Source organism: Triticum dicoccoides, chromosome 1B (genome assembly GCF_002162155.2).
Source record: "Triticum dicoccoides isolate Atlit2015 ecotype Zavitan chromosome 1B, WEW_v2.0, whole genome shotgun sequence".
Lineage (NCBI taxonomy): Eukaryota > Viridiplantae > Streptophyta > Magnoliopsida > Poales > Poaceae > Triticum > Triticum dicoccoides.
In genome coordinates, this window is record NC_041381.1 from 646863312 (window position 1) to 646882077 (window position 18766).

The window sequence follows — 18766 nt, forward strand, 5'->3', positions numbered from 1 at the left end:
AGTGCGTCCAGAACATCTGGCGGACCGATACAGATCCACCTTGGATGGCTTCCGTGGTCTGGACAACACGATCTGGATGGATGCAAGCGGTTTGAGGCTCGGCATTGAAGATGCCCTAAGCGTATATGTACATGCTGGTCGATCCACATCCTACAAAGAAAATGCGCTTTTCATATTTCAAAATTTATCCAGGCATCTCCTGAGGGAAACCAACCGAAATCGCCAGAATAAAAATGATAATGTCTGACTAGGCTAATTTTTTAGGGGAAGTGTCTAGCTAGGCTTTTGACGAGAAAAAATAAGAGAAATATTTATGATCATGAGAAGAAAACTAAGAATTTTTTACTTTTTACATATTAGTTTTGAAAGCTGATCTTTTACCCCTTAGTTAGCATCTTGGGATGACATGTCTTTACGGCAGAATCATGTGTCAAAATGTATGGATGATGTGCAAGCTAATTATTAAGGGGATAACTCAGACCCATATTCGCTAGGATGTATATTGTTAATATGAATCCATAAAAAAATCTAATTAATATGATACATGAACAGTGTGATGTGGCTAGCGGCATTGTTTGACAAAATTGAAATAATTCCACAGAATTTGATGAATTCCAGGGAAATTTGACTTTTTTTAAATGAGGTAAAATTTAGCATAACTTGGTATTGCCCCAAGTGAATATATGTCCAAGTTGTCTAGACGGTTGGGTGACATGTCCTCCTACAAGATCCATTTTTTTTATTTTGTGGGGATAAAGTAAAATGAGGAAAATCTTGTCACACCTCACGGAAGATATTTTATAAATAGAGGGTTAAAGTTGTGGATGTCACACATTAGGCTGTAAAAAGAAAATTTTACAGTAGAAACAACGGAGAGTTTTGCAAGATACCATATTTTAGTTTGTCCTCATCAAATGCGGCACACATGTGTCACCGACATGTGGGGCAGCGGCAGTTTTAGCAAAATAGATGCAAAAGCGGGACATGTCTTATCAACCTTCAACAGACTAAAATGTGAAGAAGAAGAAGAAGACTGGAATGTTAATCGAGCTAGTAGATGCTAATCTCGACCGACGGCGACGTCCGGTGCACATGCAACTGAAAATCTCTACCACCCTGGTCTTTGATATCACTGTTCCACTGTCCACCAAGCAGTACGCGTGCGACGTTCGAAAAACCTTTATCATCTTTCAAAAATGTTTGGAAAAAATAGAGCAAGAGTAGCATGGCGCATGCAGCGCTGGCTAGCGGCAGCAGTGCGTGTCAACTGGAAGACGACGGACGCCGCGAGCCATTGCTAGGGAGCACTGTGGCACTATGTACGTATGGCGGCAGCATGCGCGGCCGGGTGAGGGCGACCATCATTCATTTCAGGGGGAATGCACCTGATCCACCAGAGGATCGGCACGGGGCAGCTGGTTGGCGTCACTGGCGCGGCGGTGCCCCGCCCGTACGTGGCCCCCGCGCTGCATGTGAACACCACGCGACTCCTTCGCGCGCCTGCCCCCTCCCTCCCACCCAACTTTCTTTCCTCCACCCACCATTGGCACACACACGTCGTGCTCGGGCACGCCGTACCGGTGCAACTCAGATGGTTCTGCTGCGTGCTGCTGGCCGGCCCTGCCGGGCACAATTAATCATTGGCATGTGACACCTGTTGCCGCCTCATAGGGCTTCCCCCTGCCCCTGCCTGCCTCTTAAGAGAATCTACGGTCACGTAATTCGACCCCTCAGACATCCGGGGAAGTGCCCGATCAGCGACCGGACATGTCCATTTTGATCCTCTATTTGTCCGTCCGTGCAGTCACAATTCTCATTTTCTTCCTCATATGTCCAGTCACTTGTAAGTGATTGATGGAGATTAAAAGAGAAAAAGAAAAGAATAAAGAAAGAAAGAGAAAAGGTGGTCCAGGGTGGGTCCTCGCCCGACGTGGTGTATCCTCCCTACATTATTTGAAATGGATACGAGGGTTCGCGGACAGCCCGGACGAATAATATGAGGGCCCGGCTGGGTCAGTTTTTTCCTTCTTTCCTGTCCGGTCACTAATCGGACGCGTCCGCGGACGTATGAGAGATGGTTTAAAGCGTCCGGTTGTAGATGCTCTAACGGATTTTGAAAACATAGGGTCGGTTCTTACATTACGGCTCGTGCCGAAACAGAATACAACGGATCAATGATGCTAATCATCGCAGAGTAAATCTTGGAGCTACAGCAAATTATAGGTAAATGTTTCTAGACGGCGCGCCCGCCGAAGATTCGACCGGTCACGCATGCCTAGTGAGATAAAAACAAATCCAACGCCCTTCCTGTAGCCATGGGTCCCACGCACCGCTTTTCCCCACATCCATCCTTATCTCTTTCACGGGAGGTGCTCAGCTCACCAATTCCTTTCCTCAGCACGCCCCACCATTTTTCTCTCCCATCCACTTCTTCAGCTGACACCGGAGTGCTACGCGACCACCGTCGATGCCGGCAACGACGACCACCGGCGCTGGAGCAGAGCTGCAACCGCGGCGACGGGAAGCTACAACCTCGGGTAGGCGGAGCTGCAACCGATGTTTGTTTGAGTTGCATCCGACGGTGCCGTGCCGACGGGCGCGAGCTACAACCGGTTGCTATGGGAGCTGCAGCCATCGGTGGTGGAGCTGCAACCAACGTTTGGCAAGCTGCATCCAACGGTGCAAAGCTCCACCCGCGGGTTCGCCGGTGCTTGAGATAGTGCTGAAACTGTCAGCCGTCATTTGCCTGCGAGGTGTTTTTGTTGGAACTGGCATTTTTTTTTGCTGGAACTAGCTATATTTTTTGCTACATCAACCCCTGGAGCTCTTCTCTACTGAATTTGATTTTTGCTGGAACCGGTGTTTTTTTGCTGAAACCTTGTATTATTTTTGCTACAACCACTGGAGCTCTTTTTTCCTGCTGATTTTTTTTGCTGGAACTGGAGCCTTATTTGCTGGAACCTAGTAAATTGCTGGAACTGTCTTTTATTTTTGCTACAACCGGCCAAAATTTTTGCTACGTTCCGGCGACGAAGGCCCATGGTTTTGCTGGAACCGGCAATTTTTTTTGCTGGAACTGGCTAAAATTTTGCTTCAATTAAATAGTTTTGTTTTTCGTAGTTGCTGAGATTGTATTTTTTTTTGCTAAAATATAGTGCTGCAAATCGACAACGATGGTGAGCCGGCCGGCGACGCCGTGCTTCGAATGGGGTGTGCGAGCTGTTGGAACCGGCTTTGGCCGCAAGCGCCATTAGGCTTTGGGAATGACGGTGAGATTGGAAGGGCATGTGACGATGGCGACGTCGAGCTGTGGCGAGGGGCGGAGAGTTGTGGTCAGGGGTAGCGAGCTGCGGCGACAGAACGTGGGGGACGCCGGCGAGCTGCGGCGACGGACGTGGCGGACGCCGGCGAGCTGCAGGGACGGACTTGGCGGCGGATCTAACAGTGCTTCAAGCTAGTGTTTTTTTGGCTAGACACAAGCAAATCTGCTTCATTGTGTTGCCAGATCAGATGGTTGCCAGGCGACCGGCCGAAAGTTGGGCCGGTGCGCCGGCGCCTATCACTGCCCCAAATTATAAGATGGTACTACCATATTCTGGCGATGCAGGCACGTGGCGGTGTCCAAAAATGTCATGTCGTGCTTGTTTTTTGGTTTTTACCAAAGATAGTAATTATCTATCTTCACGCCAGATTTGAACTCTAAATTTTGTTCATACATTCAGGAGCAAACACAGATACAACCATTACGATATTGAACAAAATTCAGACCCTGTTGACAATAAGGTTTTTCCATCTTTTTTTAACTGGGCTTAACTCCTTTCTATTATATATGAATAATAGAAATATAGCCGTCCCAAAAGATGTCCAGGATACGAGAAAGGTAAGAAGCAAGTCCAATACATCGCGTGAGAAGGTGCTCACATTCGAGACACCTGCTATGGGACGAAGACCCTGTGACACCACATAAATCACTATCCTATCATAGAAGTTTTAACACTCTAAAAGGAGCAAAGACGAATGAAACACAAAAGCAACATTCGGGATCTAGGGAGAACACACGCAAAAGTGACAACAGGAGTGCATCATCTAAACTCAGCTAAGCCCATCAGTTTGTAGATGTATCCTCGCGTGCTAATCCTCATCAAGCTAGAAGTGTTCTCCCGAAGCATTAGAGCCCCATGCTCAAGCATGCTCCAGTCCTCAAATTTCTATAAACCTGCCCATGATAGAAGAGACACACACGAAGCGAACAAGACTTCAAAAGGGGTTTAGGATACTTGAACTCAAAGTTCGCACGAGATTGTGGTAATTCCAAATAGCCAAGCAAAATCCTGATAATCCCAATGTGTAAAATCTATCTCCACTAACACCACGTGAAAAATTGCCATAGATTGGTAGGGCAGAGCTCACTACCAAATACCGCTCCCACCATACGCCAAACTACTCTAGCTACCGGACATAGGAAAAATAGGTGTTGAGAAGTATCCCTCTCGCCACAAAAAGAACATTGAGGATTTCCATCCATGTTACTCCTTTTAAGATATTTCGTTTTCCAACTAGGGTGACCACCTAATTTTTCTTTCACCGTTGGTACATAATTTCGTTTTAGATATTTAGCAAAAATGACACCATGACAATGGCCTTTTTTATTATCAAGTTTCCAACACCACTTGACTTGCAAACTATGTTTTTCTGTAAATCCTTAACACCGAGGTCACCTTTACATTTCAATCCACAGACTTCAGACAATTTGATTAGATAGTAACGTTTACCATTCCCCCTATGCCAGAGAAGAACGTCACATGTTTTTATCAAGCCATTCAATAAAGGCTTGGATAAAAAAAAATAGACATGTAGTAATAAGCAATACTTGACAAGGAGGAATTAAGGAGAGTTAATCTACCACCCGTAGAAGCAGCATTCCTAATCTTGGATTCACATATCTTAAGATGCTTAGTATCAACATTCTCAATCCACATTTCTATGAGCAGTATAGCCAACAGGAACACCAAGATATTTCATGGGAAAGTGGCCAATCTGATCAACTGAATAAATCAACATAGAAATTAAGGATATCATCACTGCCTCCCACACATAGTATTTCACTTTTCAGGAAATTTAATTTCAACCTTGACATGAACTCAAACATGTACATCAATAACTTAAGGTTAATGACTTTCTCAGGATCATATTCTATGCAAAGCATAGTATCATCCACATACTATAGGACGACTACACCATGATCGGGCAGGATAGGTGCCAGACCCGTAAGAAGGTTTTTCTTTTGAGCATTGGTTACCATTGTAGACAAACATTGCGCAACCAAATTGAACAAAAGTGGGTTGAGAGGAGGAGGAGATAAGGGATCTCCTTGGCACACACCCTTGTGACTCTGAAATAAGCAGAAGTCGTGGTGTTTAGTTTAACGCAAACCGTACCTATTTTTAATCCATCCACATCAAACAGGTCCGAAACCACACATCTTTTGACAATCCAAAAGGAAGCCCCAGTAGACCGATTCATAGGCCTTTTGAAATCTAATTTAAGCACGTTGCCCACTTTTTTCTAAGCCTAGGTATGGTGTAAGGTCTCGTGGAGGGATAAGATTCCATCCATAATTTTTTTTAAGGAACACTGATGAGTTTATTAGTATAAACCACAATCCGATTGCCTAAAACTTTAGTGATCAACTTGTATGGACGTCTAATTAGACAAATGGGACGAAATTGTTGAAGCTTTTGGCGCTAGTAAACTTGGGGATAATGGCAATAATATCGTAATTAAGTCGCTCTACCTCAAGGGTGCCAATATAAAAGCAAAAAACAGATGCATAATATCGAATTTTTTGCTGGGATATTGTCTGCTCCAGGTGCTCCATTATAGTCCATGCAAAATAAATATATTCTAACTTCCTCATCGGTAAATTCTTTAATTGGAAACACATTATCTTCCTCAATATGGATTTCATGGTCACCCCCGGTATCAGGGGAAAGTGAAATAGATTGCATGGAGCAGGCCCAAAAAGGTCTTTCTAATAAGAGGTAGCATGCTGCAACAATTTGTTGGTGCCCTCCATGATAGTATATGATATTGTCACTTGTGTATACTTTTTATACTATATTATATTATAATTTTGGACTAACCTATTAATTTAGTGCCCAGTGTCAGTTCCTGTTTTCTGCATGTTTTTTCTTTATAGGAGGTTAATATATACGGAGGTCAAAATAACTTGTCGGTTTAATATGATTTTTCGGGCAACGAAGGACCCAGGAAGCTTTAGGAGAGAACGAGAGGAGCCATAAGGGGCCCACAAGGCCACTTGGGGTGCCCCTGCCCTAGGGCATGCCCCTAGGTCGTATGGGGCACACCTGCACCTCCATTCGTCCATTCCACTACCATAAATTCCTATAAATACGGAAACCGGGATATTTTTATAACATTTTTTCAGCCGCCACAAGTTCCCGTTTTGCGAAGATACAGTCTGGAGGCATGTTCCGGAGCTCTGCCAGAGGGGGAATCCATTGCTGGAGGCTTCTTCATCAACCTTGCCACATCCATGAAAGGACCTTAGGGTCTATAATAGTAGCAAGATGACTCTCTCTACATTTGGATCTTTCAATACCATGTTCCCGTGAGCTGCCTCACATGATCGGATTCAATTCGATGTAATCGGTACTGTGTTTGTAGGTAGATGATGGATTATCACTTTATGAATCATATTGTTCATTCAAATCAATTGAATATTTTGGGGTTTTCTTGTTGTATAATTAAATAACTTTGCGTGCTCTCTAATCTATTTATCTTCTTTTCCTAGGTTCAATGAGTTCTTCTTCAGAGGGAGTGGTGCTTTCTAGTGGGTATAATCTTGCCATGCTCGATATCCCAGTGACAGAAAGGTACAAGACACGTATTTATATTGTTACCACTAAGGATAAAAATAGCGGTGTCTCGCATATTAATTGATGCATTGTTGTCTATATTATGTCTTCATACTTATTGCAATGCTCTGTTTCTTGTGAACTTAGTACCTCGAGATGCATGCTGGATAGTGATTTTAGAGTGGAATACTAGTAGTAGATGCAGTTGGATTGATAGTCAACTTATCTCAGACATAATGGCTATATGAGATTACACCATGGATGATCATAGTCATAACTATTGCAATATTAATCGGTGTCCAATTGTAATTTGTTTACCATGTCACTTGCTTGTTTGAGAGAGAGATAGAGAGAGAGAGAGAGATGTGACTAGTGAACCTATGCCCCTTGGGTATATTCTCCTTTATTGAAAATAAATATTTTACTTGCCGCCCTATTTTATTTTTGCTACCAATTATCTCTATCTGTTGTGTTTAATTTTATGACTAGCAAGACAAGGGCTTGACAACCCTCTTGACATGTTAAGGACAAGTTGTTTTGTGTGTTGTGTGCAGGTATTGTTTACTTTATTCGCTGGGAGAGCTCCTACTGGATTGATAGCCTTGGTTCTCTAACTAAGAGAAATACTCGCCGCAGGGCAATAAAAGAATTAATTGTGTTTTTCCTTTTCCTACCATTAGCGGTCCGGTGAAAGTAAGTAGTGTTTTTTTCATCTTTGAGTAGCCATCATTCATTAGATTGTTGCAACGAAAAAAAATCTTCATTAGTAAGAACCTCATTAAGTTCAACACAGAAGGAAGCTCTCCTACTTTAAAGATCAAGACTGATCTCAGCATGCTCTTCCAGGTTTTCTATAACAACCGTCCCCTCTTAATTTCTTTTGTTTTTCTTGGCATGGCCAAAGGCATTAGATCCCTAGCCTTTGAAAAAAAATCTTAAAACTTATCAATTTCTTAAAAATTCCTGGGTAGCCCATCTACCCAAGAGCTTTCATGGCGACATCACACATGTGGTAGGAAGTGTGATCGTGGCAGAGCGTGCCCTGCAGCTCTAAAAGTGGTGTTGCATAGCATAAGAAACCCATCATAATCAGATACATTATGTTACCGTTGCTACAAGACAGTTCAACTCGGAGAACTCAAAGGAAGTGATATCAAACAAGGAAGAGTAAGGAGAGGATGCTTACGTAGAGGCAGAAGACGGATGTGGTGCAGCAAAAGATGATGTAGTGTGTGGATTCCAAAAACATAGGACAACTATGTTGGCTTTTGATAGCTAGACCAAATTGCCCAGGAGCTACACAACGATGTGCAAAGCTAGCTAGACAAGCTAGCAAGCAGCTTGATCGATTCTGCCAGTTCGTGCACGTCTCGCCGCAGACATACGTACAAACAAAACCGAGCTGGCTCGTACGTGTGTGTAGCCGGCGACTCCCGATGTAAACTAGCGACGAAGCTGGACAGAGGAAAAATCTTTTGGTGATAACTGCAGGGCAATTTGGTCTAGCTATCAAAAGCCAACAATTGGTATTAGAGCAATGGCACGTGGACATTGGTAACCCGACCTCCGAACCAAAAAGCCATAGATTTGAAGTGGGTTTACAAGTTAAAGAAGGACATGAAGGGTGCCATTGTGAAGTACAAGGCAATACTCGTTGCAAAGGGCTACGTACAATGTCAAGGAGTTGATTATGAGGAGGTGTTTGCACCGGTTGCTCGAATCGAGATGGTGAGAGTGCTCCTAGCCTTGGCAGCACAAGAGGACTGGAAGGTTCATCATATGTATGTTAAATCCGCTTTCCGCAACGGTGACCTCACAGAAGAACTGTACGTGGAACAACCCCTCGGCTACGAGAAGAAAAGCGAAGAAGGAAAAGTTTACAAGCTCAAGAAGGCACTTTACGGGCTGAAGCAAGCGCCAAGAGCTTGGAACGCAAAGTTAGACCGAAGTTTGGCCACGCTCGAGTGCTAACCTAGTCGGTTCCTACTTGGACTACTAGTCCGATACGTACACGTGTACTGGTACGTTGGGTTTAATTCCAATATTCACCCCCTTAAACATGATGTCCTCGATGCGACCTGGATCCCAAATGCGATGACTACTACTCATAGTAAATATCCTTGGCATTGCTTTTGCCGTTCTTCGTAGCATTTCAGGGACCGTCTTTGTTGTCGTCGGCTCATCCGTAGCTTGACGCCAGCACTCCTCCTTGGTCGCGTCTTCAACCTCCACCTGTTCTTCGGTGCTTGGTAGACTGTCTTTTGGATCATCAAGGGGACATCTTTTGAACTCGAGCGTGACCAAACTTCGGTCTAACTTTGCGTTCCAAGCTCTTGGCGCTTGCTTCAGCCCGTAAAGTGCCTTCTTGAGCTTGTAAACTTTCCCTTCTTCGCCTTTCTTCTCGTAGCCAACGGGTTGTTCCACGTACAGTTCTTCTGTGAGGTCACCATTGCGGAAAGCGGAATTAACATCCATATGATGAACCTTCCAGTCCTCTTGTGCTGCCAAGGCTAGGAGCACTCTCACCGTCTCGATTCGAGCAACCGGTGTAAACACCTCCTCATAATCAACTCCTTGACATTGTACGTAACCTTTTGCAACGAGTATTGCCTTGTACTTTACAATGGCATCCTTCGTGTCCTTCTTTAACTTGTAAACCCACTTCAAACCTATGGCCTTTTGGTTCGGAGGTCGGGTTACCAAAGTCCACGTGCCATTGCTCTCGATCACCTTCATCTCCTCATCCATGGCGTGCATCCAACTTGAACTTTTGCTCGCCTCTATGAAGTTTGCCGGCTCCTCAACTCCGAGTAAACACAAATTGGAGTACTCGAGTGTAACTGGCTTTGCGTACTTGTAGACTTTCTTGAGGGGCTTGTAGCGACGAGGCCCGGAAGAATCCGTGGTGGCTTGCGAAGGGGGTGCCACAAATTGTGTCGGCGTCGATGCACTTGAGGAAGACCGTTGAGTCTCGGGCGTGATAGATGCCGGGTCGTTGGCATCCGCGTCATCGTGATCGTGACCATCATCTTGATTGTCATCATCACTATGCGCCTCGTTGTCGATGTCGTTGCCGAGATCTCTACCCGTGTCTTGCACGTCATTGTTGCTATCACCTTGCGACCCATGCGCGTTGTCATCGGTGTCGGCACCATGGTGATCACTACCATTGCGGTCACCTTGGTTGTGCGTCTTGCCAACCACCTGGACATCCTCCCCTGCATCATCATTAGTTGGAAATTCAACTGTGAATATGTTACCGTTTGGAGCATCGTCGGCTGCTGCGCTCCAATTCCACGCTTGGTTTTCTTCAAACACAACGTCGCGTGAAATCTGTAGACGCTTAGTTCGTGGATCGTAGAAGCGGTATGCCTTGGTGCCGGAACTGTTGGAAATATGCCCTAGAGGCAATAATAAAAGGATTATTATTATATTTCCTTGTTCATGATAATTGTCTTTTATTCATGCTATAATTGTATTATCCGGAAATCGTAATACACGTGTGAATACTTAGACCACAACATGTCCCTAGTGAGCCTCTAGTTGACTAGCTCGTTGATCAACAGATAGTCATGGTTTCCTGACTATGGACATTGGATGTCATTGATAACGGGATCACATCATTAGGAGAATGATGTGATGGACAAGACCCAATCCTAAGCATAGCACAAAGATCGTGTAGTTCGTTTGCTAGAGCTTTTCCAATGTCAAGTATCTTTTCCTTAGACCATGAGATCGTGTAACTCCCGGATACCGTAGGAGTGCTTTGGGTGTACCAAACGTCACAACGTAAATGGGTGACTATAAAGGTGCACTACAGGTATCTCCGAAAGTGTCTGTTGGGTTGACACGGATCGAGACTGGGATTTGTCACTCCGTATGACGGAGAGGTATCTATGGGCCCACTCGGTAATGCATCATCATAATGAGGTCAAAGTGACCAAGTGTCTGGTCACGGGATCATGCATTACGGTACGAGTAAAGTGACTTGCCGGTAACGAGATTGAATGAGGTATTGGGATACCGACGATCGAATCTCGGGCAAGTAACGTACCGATTGACAAAGAGAACTGTATACGGGGTTGCTTAAAACCTTGACATCGTGGTTCATCCGATGAGATCATCGAAGAGTATGTGGGAGTCAACATGGGTATCCATATCCTGCTGTTGGTTATTGACCGGAGAGCCGTCTCGGTCATGTCTACATGTCTCCCGAACCCGTAGGGTCTACACACTTAAGGTTCGGTGACGCTAGGGTTGTATGAATATGAGTATGTAGCAAACCGAAAGTTGTTCGGAGTCCCGGATGAGATCCCGGACGTCACGAGGAGTTCCGGAATGGTCCGGATGTAAAGAATTATATATAGGAAGTGCAGTTTCGGCCATTGGGAGAGTTTCGGGGGTCACCGGTATTGTACCGGGACCACCGGAAGGGTCCCGGGGAGCCACCGGGTGGGGCCACCTATCCCGGAGGGCCCCGTGGGCTTAAGTGGGATGGGAACCAGCCCCTAGTGGGCTAGTGCGCCCCCCCTTGGGCCCCCCCTGCGCCTAGGGTTGAAAACCCTAGGGTGGGGGGGGGCGCCTCCACTTGCCTTGGGGGGCACTCCACCCCCCTGGCCGCCGCCCCCCTTGGGAGATCCCATCTCCAGGGCCGGCGCCCCCCCAGGGGGCCTATATAAAGGGGGGGAGGGAGGGCAGCCGCAACCTGAAGTCTTGGCGCCTCCCTCTCCCCTGCTACACCTCCTCCTCCCGTAGTCGCTTGGCAAAGCCCTGCCGAAACCCTGCTGCATCCACCACCACGCCATCGTCCTGCTGGATCTTCGTCAACCTATCCTCCCCCCTTGCTGGATCAAGAAGGAGGAGACGTCACGCTGACCGTACGTGTGTTGAACGCGGAGGTGCCGTCCGTTCGGCGCTAGGATCTCTGGTGATTTGGATCACGACGAGAACGACTCCCTCAACCCCGTTCTCTTGAACGCTTCCGCACGCGATCTACAAGGGTATGTAGATGCACTCCTCTCTCTCGTTGCTAGATGAACTCATAGATTGATCTTGGTGAACGTAGGAAAATTTTATTTTATGCAACGTTCCCCAACAGTGGCATCATGAGCTAGGTCTATGCGTAGTTCTCTATTGCACGAGTAGAACACAAATCTGTTGTGAGCGTAGATGTTGTCAATTTTTTCTTGCCACTACTAGTCTTATCTTGCTTCAGCGGTATTGTGGGATGAAGCGGCCCGGACCGACCTTACACGTACGCTTACGTGAGACAGGTTCCACCGACTGACATGCACTAGTTGCATAAGGTGGCTAGCGGGTGTCTGTCTCTCCCACTTTAGTTGGAGCGGATTCGATGAAAAGGGTCCTTATGAAGGGTAAATATAAGTTTACAAATCACATTGTGGTTTTTTCGTAGGTAAGAAAATGTTCTTGCTAGAACCCTATTGCAGCCAGGTAAAAGATGCAACAACAATTAGAGGACGTCTAACTTGTTTTTGCAGCAATTGCTTTGTGATGTGATATGGCCAAAAGTTGTGATGAATGATGAATGATATATTGTGATGTATGAGATCATGTTCTTGTAATAGGAATCACGACTTGCATGTCGATGAGTATGACAACCGGCAGGAGCCATAGGAGTTGTCTTAGTTATTGTATGACCTGCGTGTCAATGATTTAACGCCATGTAATTACTTTACTTTGTTGCTAAACCGTTAGCCATAGTAGTAGAAGTAATAGTTGGCGAGCAACTTCATGGAGACACGATGATGGAGATCATGATGATGGAGATCATGGTGTCATGCCGGTGACAAAGATGATCATGGAGCCCCGAAGATGGAGATCAAAGGAGCTATATGATATTGGCCATATCATGTCACTACTATATAATTGCATATGATGTTTATTATGTTTATGCATCTTGTTTACTTAGAACGACGGTAGTAAATAAGATGATCCCTTATAATAATTTCAAGAAAGTGTTCCCCCTAACTGTGCGCCATTGCTAAAGTTCGTCATTTCGAAGCACCACGTGATGATCGGGTGTGATAGATCCTTACGTTCACATACAACGGGTGTAAGACAGTTTTACACATGCAAAAACACTTAGGGTTAACTTGACGAGCCTAGCATGTACAGACATGGCCTCGGAACACAGAGACCGAAAGGTCGAACATGAGTCGTATGGAAGATACGATTAACATGGAGATGTTCACCGATGATGACTTGTCCGTCTCACGTGATGATCGGACACGGCCTAGTCAACTCGGATCATGTAACACTTAGATGACTAGAGGGATGTCAAATCTGAGTGGGAGTTCATTAAATAATTTGATTAGATGAACTTAATTATCATGAACTTAGTCTAAAATCTTTGCAAAATATGTCTTGCAGATCAAATGGCCAACGCCCATGTCAACATGAACTTCAACGCGTTCCTAGAGAAAACCAAGCTGAAAGATGATGGCAGCAACTATACGGACTGGGATCGAAACCTAAGGATCATCTTCATAGCTGCCAAGAAAGCATATGTCCTAGAAGGACCGCTAGGTGAAGCACCCATCCCAGAGAACCAAGACGTTATGAACGCTTGGCAGTCACGTGCTGATGATTACTCCCTCCTTCAGTGCGGCATGCTTTACAGCTTAGAACAGGGGCTCCAAATGCGTTTTGAGCCACACGGAGCATATGATATGTTCGAGGAGCTGAAAATGGTTTTCCAAGCTCATGCCCGGGTCGAGAGATATGAGGTCTCTGACAAGTTCTATAGTTGTAAGATGGAGGAAAACAGTTCTATCAGTGAGCACATACTCAAAATGTCTGGGTTGCACAACCGCCTGTCCCAGCTAGACATTAACCTCCCGGACGAGGTGGTCATTGACAGAATCCTTTAGTCACTCCCACCGAGCTACAAGAGCTTTGTGATGAACTACAATATGCAGGGGATGGTGAAAACTATTCCTGAAGTATTTTCAATGCTGAAGTCAGCAGAGGTAGAAATCAAGAAAGAACATCAAGTGTTGATGGTCAATAAAACCACCAACTTCAAGAAGGGCAAGGGTAAGAAGAACTTCAAGAAGGACGGCAAAGATGTTGCCGCGCCCGGTAAGCCAGTTGCCGGGAAGAAGTCAAAGAATGGACCCAAGCCTGAGACTGAGTGCTTTTATTGCAAAGGGAAGGGTCACTGGAAGCGGAACTGCCCCAAATACTTAGCGGACAAGAAGGACGGCAACACTAAAGGTATATTTGATATACATGTAATTGATGTGTACCTTACCAGTACTCGTAGTAACTCCTGGGTATTTGATACCGGTGTCGTTGCTCATATTTATAACTCACAGCAGGAGCTGCGGAATAAGCGGAGACTGGCAAAGGACGAGGTGACGATGCACGTCGGGAATGGTTCCAAGGTCGATGTGATCGCCGTCGGCATGCTACCTCTACATTTACCTACGGGATTAGTTTTGAACCTCAATAATTGTTATTTAGTGCCAAGTTTGAGCATGAACATTGTATCTGGATCTCATTTAATGCGAGATGGCTACTCATTTAAATCCAAGAATAATGGTTGTTCTATTTATATGAGAGATATGTTTTATGGTCATGCCTCGATGGTCAATGGTTTATTCTTAATGAATCTAGAACGTAATGTTACACATATTCATAGTGTGAATACCAAAAGATGTACAGTTGATAACGATAGTCCCACATACTTGTGGCACTGCGCCTTGGTCATATTGGTGTTAAGCGCATGAAGAAGCTCCATGCTGATGGACTTTTAGAGTCTCTCGATTTTGAATCATTTGACACATGTGAACCATGCCTCATGGGCAAAATGACCAAGACTCCGTTCTCCGGAACAATGGAGCGGGCAACCAACTTATTGGAAATCATACATACTGATGTGTGTGGTCCAATGAGCGTTGAGGCTCGCGGAGGATATCGTTATGTTCTCACTCTCACTGATGACTTAAGTAGATATGGGTATGTCTTCTTGATGAAACACAAGTCTGAAACCTTTGAAAAGTTCAAGAAATTTCAGAATGAAGTAGAGAATCAACGTGACCGAAAGATAAAATTCTTATGATCAGATCGTGAAGGAGAATATTTAAGTCTTGAATTTGGTACACACTTAAGAAAATGTGGAATCGTTTGACAACTCACGCCGCCTGGAACACCTCAGCGTAACAGTGTGTCCGAACATCGTAACCGCACTCTATTGGATATGGTGCGATCTATGATGTCTCTTACCGATTTACCGCTATCATTTTGGGGATACGCTTAGAGACAGCTACATTCACTTTAAATAGGACTCCATCTAAATCCATTGAGACGACACCGTATGAATTATGGTTTGGGAAGAAACCTAAGCTGTCGTTTCTAAAAGTTTGGGGATGCGATGCTTATGTCAAGAAACTTCAACCTGAAAAGCTCGAACCCAAGTCGGAAAAATGTGTCTTCATAGGATACCCTAAGGAAACCATTGGGTATACCTTCTACCTTAGATCCGAAGGCAAGATCTTTGTTGCCAAGAACGGATCCTTTCTGGAAAAAGAGTTTCTCTCGAAAGGAGTAAGTGGGAGGAAAGTAGAACTCGATGAAGTACTACCTCTTGGACCGAAAAGTAGTGCAGCTCAGGAAAATGTTCCTGTGGTGCCTACACCGACTGGAGAGGAAATTAATGATGATGATCAAGGTACTTCTGATCAAGTTGCTACTGAACTTCGTAGGTCCACAAGGACACGTTCCACACCAGAGTGGTATGGCAACCCTGTCCTGGAAATCATGTTGTTAGACAACGGTTAACCTTCGAACTATGAAGAAGCGATGGCGGGCCCAGATTCCAACAAATGGCTTGAAGCCATGCAATCCGAGATAGAATCCATGTATGAAAACAAAGTATGGACTTTGGCAGACTTTCCCGATGATCGGCGAGCGATAGAAAACAAATGGATCTTTAAGAAGAAGACAGACGCGGATGGTAATATTATCATCTATGAAGCTCGACTTGTCGCTAAGGGTTATCGGCAAGTTCAAGGGGTTGACTACGATGAGACTTTCTCTCCCGTAGCGAAGCTGAAGTCCGTCCGAATCATGTTAGCAATTGCCGCATACTATGATTATGAGATATGGCAGATGGACGTCAAAACGGCATTCCTTAACGGCTATCTTAAGGAAGAACTGTATATGATGCAGCCGGAGGGTTTTGTCGATCCTAAGAATGCTAACAAGGTATGGAAGCTCCAGCGATCCATTTATGGGCTGGTGCAAGCATCTCGGAGTTGGAACATTCGCTTTGATGAGATGATCAAAGCGTTTGGGTTTATGCAGACTTATGGAGAAGCCTGCGTTTACAAGAAAGTGAGTTGGAGTTCTGTAGCATTTCTCATATTATATGTAGATGACATACTTTTGATGGGAAATGATATAGTACTTTTGGACAGCATTAAGGCCTACTTGAATAAGTGTTTTTCAATGAAGGACCTTGGAGAAGCTGCTTACATATTAGGCATCAAGATCTATAGGGATAGATCGAGACGCCTCGTAGGTCTTTCACAAAGCACATACCTTGATAAGATTTTGAAGAAGTTCAAAATGGATCAGTCCAAGAAAGGGTTCTTGCCTCTATTGCAAGGTGTGAGATTGAGCTCGGCTCAATGCCCGACCACGGCAAAAGATAAAGAAGAGACGAGTGTCATCCCCTATGCCTCGGCCATAGGATCTATTATGTATGCCATGCTGTGTACCAGACCTGATGTAAACCTTGCCGTAAGTTTGGTAGGAAGGTACCAAAGTAATCCCGGCAAGGAACACTGGGCAGCGATCAAGAATATCCTGAAGTACCTGAAAAGGACAAAGGACATGTTTCTCGTTTATGGAGGTGACGAAGAGCTCGTCGTAAAGGGTTACGTCGACGCTAGCTTCGACACAGATCTGGATGACTCTAAGTCACAAACCGGGTACGTGTATATGTTGAATCGTGGAGCAGTAAGCTGGTGCAGTTGCAAGCAGAGCGTCGTGGTGGGATCTACATGTGAAGCGGAGTACATGGCAGCCTCGGAGGCAGCACATGAAGCAATATGGATGAAGGAGTTCATCACCGACCTAGGAGTCATACCCAATGCGTCGGGGCCAATCACTCTCTTCTGTGACAACACTGGAGCTATTGCCCTTGCCAAGGAGCCCAGGTTTCACAAGAAGACCAGGCACATCAAGCGTCGTTTCAACTCCATCCGTGAAAATGTTCAAGATGGAGACATAGATATTTGCAAAGTACATACGGATCTGAATGTCGCAGATCCGTTAACTAAACCTCTTCCGCGAGCAAAACATGATCAACACCAGAACTCTATGGGTGTTCGATTCATCACAATGCAACTAGATTATTACTCTAGTGCAAGTGGGAGACTGTTGGAAATATGCCCTAGAGGCAATAATAAAAGGATTATTATTATATTTCCTTGTTCATGATAATTGTCTTTTATTCATGCTATAATTGTATTATCCGGAAATCATAATACACGTGTGAATACATAGACCACAACATGTCCCTAGTGAGCCTCTAGTTGACTAGCTCGTTGATCAACAGATAGTCATGGTTTCCTGACTATGGACATTGGATGTCATTGATAACGGGATCACATCATTAGGAGAATGATGTGATGGACAAGACCCAATCCTAAGCATAGCACAAAGATCGTGTAGTTCGTTTGCTAGAGCTTTTCCAATGTCAAGTATCTTTTACTTAGACCATGAGATCGTGTAACTCCCGGATACCGTAGGAGTGCTTTGGGTGTACCAAACGTCACAACGTAAATGGGTGACTATAAAGGTGCACTACAGGTATCTCCGAAGTGTCTGTTGGGTTGACACGGATCGAGACTGGGATTTGTCACTCCATATGACGGAGAGGTATCTCTGGGCCCACTCGGTAATGCATCATCATAGTGAGCTCAAAGTGACCAAGTGTCTGGTCACGGGATCATGCATTATGGTACGAGTAAAGTGATTTGCGGTAACGAGATTGAACGAGGTTTTGGGATACCGGCGATCGAATCTCGGGCAAGTAACGTACCAATTCACAAAGGGAACTGTATACGGGGTTGCTTAAAACCTCGACATCGTGGTTCATCCGATGAGATCACCGAGGAGTATGTGGGAGCCAACATGGGTATCTAGATCCTGCTGTTGGTAATTGACCGGAGAGCCGTCTCGGTCATGTCTGCATGTCTCCCGAACCCATAGGGTCTACACACTTAAGGTTCAGTGACGCTAGGGTTGTATGAATATGAGTATGCAGCAAACCGAAAGTTGTTCGGAGTCCCGGATGAGATCTCGGACGTCACGAGGAGTTCTAGAATGGTCCGGAGGTAAAGAATTATATATAGGAAGTGCAGTTTCGGCCATCGGGAGAGTTTCGGAGGTCACCGGTATTGTACCGGGACCACCGAAAGGGTCCCGGGGGTCCACCGGGTGGGGCCACCTATCCCGGAGGGCCCCGTGGGCTGAAGTGGGAGGGGAACCAGCCCCTAGTGGGCTGGTGCACCCCCCTGCGCCTAGGGTTGAAAACCCTAGGGTGGGGGGGTGGGGCGCCTCCACTTGCCTTGGGGGGCACTCCACCCCCTGGCCGCCGCCCCCCTTGGGAGATCCCATATCCAGGGCCGGCGCCCCCCAGGGGGCCTATATAAAGGGGGGAGGGAGGGCAGCCACACCCTGAAGTCTTGGCGCCTCCCTCTCCCCTGCTACACCTCCTCCTCCCGTAGTCGCTTGGCGAAGCCCTGCCGGAACCCTGCTGCATCCACCACCACGCCGTCGTGCTGCTGGATCTTCATCAACCTCTCCTTCCCCCTTGCTGGATCAAGAAGGAGGAGACATCACGCTGACCGTAC